Raw genomic sequence first — 5,173 nt, 5'->3', positions numbered from 1 at the left:
TATTCTCCACTCTGCTCTTATCTCAAAACAGGTCTATTGCCTCGCACATCCGGCTCCCACTGGACGTCCGAGGGCCGGACGACCGGGTGGCTTCGGAAATCTGGAGCCCTCCACCATAAGTATTTGAGTCATATAACTCGGATTTCCGGCTCCCTCCGGACATCCGAGGGCCGGACGTCCGACCAGCCTCGGAAATCCGGACCCCTGCACTAGTAGAACATGAGCTCTATAACTCGGATTTCCGGCTCCCTCCGGACGTCCGAGGGCCGGACGTCCGTTCCCCTTCGGAAATCCGGAACCTCCCACCAGAAGAAGTTGAGTCGAATAACTCGGATTTCCGGTCCTCTCCGGACGTCCGGTCGCTATTCAATTCACAGTATTTTCAGTCATATCTACAGGCCTCGGACGACCGACCCCTGTCGGACGTCCGACCCCTCGCGGACGCCCGGACTTCCGGCAACTGTCGGACGTCCGGACCCTGTGTGACTTAAAGTGTCCCCAACGGCTATTTTTCACTCCTCACTATATATACTCTTCTCCCACCTCGTGAAAGGGTGTTCAACACAGGTAGAATACATCCAAGAACACCTTTCTTCTCACTCACTCTTGTCTACACCAAATCCTAGATCCCAAGAGCATTTGTGAGTCCCTTTGAGTGTTGTTCCAATCAAAAGATAGATCGTCTCCCTCTCCTCCTTCCCACCAAAGTGATTTGTGATTTGAGCAAATTTTGAGCAATCCCCGTGATCTTGTTACTCTTGGAGGTTGAGACTCCTAGGCGGTAGGAGTCTTCGAAGAGGAATCAAACCATTGTGATTTCCCCCGGAAAGTTTGTGAAGGTTTGGAAACCACCTCAAGGCTTACCACTCGTGGTTGAGAAACGCCTTCGTGGAGTTATCTCAAAGGGAGAATAGGGTGAGCCTTTGTGGCGTTGGTGTGCCTTCGTGGTAACATCCGCCCCTCTAACGGTGACGTAGCTTCCCTCCAAGGAAGTGAACATCGGGATACATCCTTGTCTCTCTTGGAGTTTCGGTTATTCCTAAACCTAACTCTCTACTTGTGTTAATCCTTATTACGTACTTGTATTTGATTATTGTTTACCGCTTGTCTTACTTCACTCTAAATAGCTTACTCCTTGTCGTAGCAATTATTAGGCTTACGCTCATATTACGCACTTTTGCCTAAAATTGCTAAGTAATTATTAAAATTTGGATTTGTACCTATTCACCCCCCCTCTAGGTCCATCTCGATCCTTTTCAATTGGTATCAGAGCCTCATGCTCTATTTGTGTGGCTTAACCGCCCTAGAGCGAGATGGACGGGGTTCCAGCTACGGTAGCTCCAGTGCAGAGGGACGTGACTTCCTCGGAAGTCAAGTCTTTCACCTCTGAGGACCTGGAACGGGCCCTTGCCAAGCAAAAAGAGGAGCATGATGCCTCTCTTGAGGCCATGGTCCAAATGAGACTAGCATCACTAACCACGGGGACAACCACGTCTCCGAGGGCCACATGTGCACGGTACTTCATTTAGCCAACAACCTCCGGAAAGGAACCAAACCAGTGTTCCATGGCTTTATGCTAGATCTCAAATTGAGAAACCTAAGTACAGTCCTGGAGGAAAACGTCCCTTGCTTGATGACAATTCCGATTTTGCTTTGTGGAGAGTTGGTATGCAGGATCATCTTAGGTACGCCAATGATGAGATGTTGGACATCCTCGAGCATGGGTACAATCCTATAGATCCAAGGTGCCTCACTCTCAGAGAAACTTATGACAAGCATCTCAATGACACTGCGATCATGTGCATAAGAAAAGGAATGAATGACAAGCAACAAAGACCTTACATTCACATCACAAGTACCAAGGAACTGTGGGATATCATTATAAGGACCAAGACCGGTACCTCCACTCTTCGGCTTGCTCATTATGAAATTGCCAAGGGGCAATTACAGAATTTCTGTATGGAAAAGGGTGAATCTCCCAAGCAACTACTAGAACGGCTCATGACTCTCACCGCAGACATTGAGTCATGTGACTGTGACAAGACGCAAGATGGTTTCAATCTGATCAAGAGATTTCTTGTGGACAAGTTACTTCATGCTCTTGCTCCGTATCACCATCAAATGGTATGGGACATGAGGCAGCACCATTTTATGTCTCTTTTTATGAATGAGATAAGATTAAAATTTAAGAAACGTAAAATGATGGTGTATTGAAGTGAATATAGAGGGGGTAAAGAATAACTATTCCTCATCCTGGGTGACGAATAGCGCGGCCCGTGCATTGCAACAGGAGAAAAAATACCACACTTTTTTAATCTTTTTATAATCATTTTAATTTATTAAAATAATAAGCTAACTAACTAATGTAGTCAGTCCTATCCTATTTTGTTGAGAAATCAACCTGTCCATTGTTAATTTCACCATGATGAGAAATTGAGCGGGACAAGCAAAGCAAAACAAAGAGGCTACGTGAATTGATCAATGGATTGTTATCTTATTTCACTCATGGGGTAGAGAATGTGAGATCAGATGACAAACTGAAGGTGGTGTTCCATTCTCTCTCTCTACAACAAGGCAACCTTACATTCAATACATTCATTCATCAGCAAACAAATTCCCACAAAACAAAATTTCTTGCCGGTGCTTGGCACACGGTTGGAGGCATGGGGAGGGGATCTCACCAGATGATGAGTTCCTGTCGGAGGAGGGGATACGATGAGGGGAGCAAGGGTTAGGCGCCTCTATCTGGCCATAAGGAGTCGTCCTTGCTGCGCCACAACCTCGGAGTTCCCCGTGTGAGCCATGGAGGCTTGCCTCCACCTGCAAGTACTTCGCTCCGCCGCGCCTTATCCGCGCGCCGCTGTCATTCTGCATCGAGCAGACGCATCATCCCAAGTCGTTGTTGCTGTCGCGTTGATTTGATCCAGAAGCTGTGCTAGAGCGCCGAAACAGGGGCAGCAAGCGGGCAGAGGTACGACTACGGAGGCGGGTGGGTTGAGATCGACAGCAGTGGTGGTTGAGGTCGGCCGCGGCGGCGAGTGGTGTGGCAGCGGCCTAGGCACAGGCCAGGGTGGACCAGGGTCGACGTGATGCGCTCGAGGGCCGCAATGAGGGCAGTGAGCGGGGAGAGGTACAGCCGCGGAGGCGGGTGAGTTGAGATCGACAACGATGGCGGTTGAGCGCAGGTTGAATAACAAAAATTATGGGGGCTTTTTTATAAAAAGGTGTGGTGGATTTTCCGACGAAAGCAATAACCGCTTTATTGTCGAGCAACCCAAACTCTGTGATAGATGCCCAGAACATTTTACAATAGATATTTGACTTCTTTATCATTTACTACTCCCTCCGTTTCTAAATATAAGTCTTTTAATAGATTTTATTAGATGACTACATACGAAGCAAAATGAGTGAATCTATACTTTAAAATATGTTTATATACATCCGTATATACTCTGTAGTACAATCTCTAAAAAGAATTATATTTAGGAATGGAGGGAGTAACATATTTCTGACGAGCGGCACCAAATGCTATCCGGAGCAGAACTTGATATCTGCCCAAGTTGGCTTTTCTGTCAGTCCGGCACGTCAAATAGATCGATCTGCCTGATAAAACATCAAGCAATCGGAACTTGGCGACACATGCCGAGGACATCATCCAAGGGTGCGTGATCGCCGGTGCCTTCATCTCTCCACGCGTACAGCAGTTATTTTCCTTTGAACACAAACATTCCACCCTGCGGAAATCAAACACCCGACCAATCGATTAGGATCTTCCGAGAACGAGAAGCGAATCAGCGAGAGGCCAAACTTCTTCTTCCGGATAAGAAATGCAGATGCAGAGGAGTGGCGAATTCAGTTTGCCTGGACCTGCGGCATGACGCCCGTCAGGTCTGCCGGTGTGCCTTTCAGTGTGTAGTTCTTGGTCGCCTCCTTGATGGAGTCGAGCCTCGAGTATATTTTAGCCTTCATCATGCGCAGGGGTCAACATTTTAGTGGCTTCTGAAGGAAGAGTTGCATGATCATAATTTTCAAGGGAGATGTGCAGTGATGGTGCTTACACTGGCTGGACTGAAGAGTGTAGGGCCTAATCCGTGGTACAGGCCCAAGACATCGTAAGCCTGAAAAGATGAGTTCACCGTCAGTCATTCATTTGATTTTGAAGAACAGAGTGGTGGATTGAATTGTCACCTTGCGCCCGGGGTCGGCGTACAAGCTATCCACGGGAAATGGCAGCTGCGATGCAAATCATCCCAGAGAACCACAGTCAGCTCCATGCTCAGCAAAGAAGCAGAACAATTGCAAACTGACATTGGAATAGTCCGATCAAACTGAATCTCATCAAGACGACCACTTCTTCCCTCAATTCGGAGCATTGTGTGTGCTAACACCAACCAGAAACCACCGAACTCAACACAGGCTTACCCCGTCGGCGAGAATGCGTGCTTTGTCCGACGTGCAGACGCCGATGGCGATCAACTTAGCCCCCGCAGACTCGAATTTCGGCATGGATTTCTTCAGATCAGAGGCCAGCTCCCAGCTGTTAGACACCGCAGACATCAAAACTTAGCAGCCGGCCAGCAAGCGACCAACGCCGTAATAAGCATTTCCTCACCAGCAGAAGCATCCGAAATGCCTCAGCAGCGCGACCACGACCACCCGCTGCTCGCACAAACAACACAAGTTGTGTTGAAATTGGTAGTGGGCTTTAGGCCCATTAGATAATTTCAGGAAAATCTTCAAGGGTCCATGCAGGTGGTGGCATGACAAGGTGGTGGGAAGTTTAGTCCCACCCCGCTAGTGGAGAAGAGTTTAGACCATTTTATAAGGGTCTCTCTTCCACATGCTATTGGAGAGTGAGAAGAGAAGGTGCCCTCGCACACTCCTCCTCCGCCACCCGCCTCGTCACGCCTTGCCTCGTCACGACGCGCCGCGGGTTGCGGAAATGATCCGAGCTCATACCTACGCCACTATATGCGCAGAATGTGCTAGGTTAGCTCAAGATCAGTATATCATTACTCTAGTCAATGCCATGCTAGTTATTATCTCGTGGATTAATAGGTTAGTTGACGCGCGCAAACTGCAGGTGGCGGCGTGGCGCGATCACTTCCTTCTGTTTTTTTTTAAGAAAATCTTCCTTCAGTTTTTCGTGTTGACATATCACAATTATCACTAG

General features: G+C 48.1%; 1 pseudogene; it reads right to left on the bottom strand.

The window, feature by feature from the left end:
- Window positions 1-3,552: 3,552 nt before the first annotated feature.
- LOC123446994 lies at window positions 3,553-4,645 on the bottom strand (annotated as a pseudogene).
- Window positions 4,646-5,173: the final 528 nt, after the last annotated feature.

This window comes from Hordeum vulgare, chromosome 4H (genome assembly GCF_904849725.1).
Source record: "Hordeum vulgare subsp. vulgare chromosome 4H, MorexV3_pseudomolecules_assembly, whole genome shotgun sequence".
Lineage (NCBI taxonomy): Eukaryota > Viridiplantae > Streptophyta > Magnoliopsida > Poales > Poaceae > Hordeum > Hordeum vulgare.
Note: the sequence above shows the minus strand (reverse complement) of the source record. Positions and strands in the feature narration are given on the sequence as shown.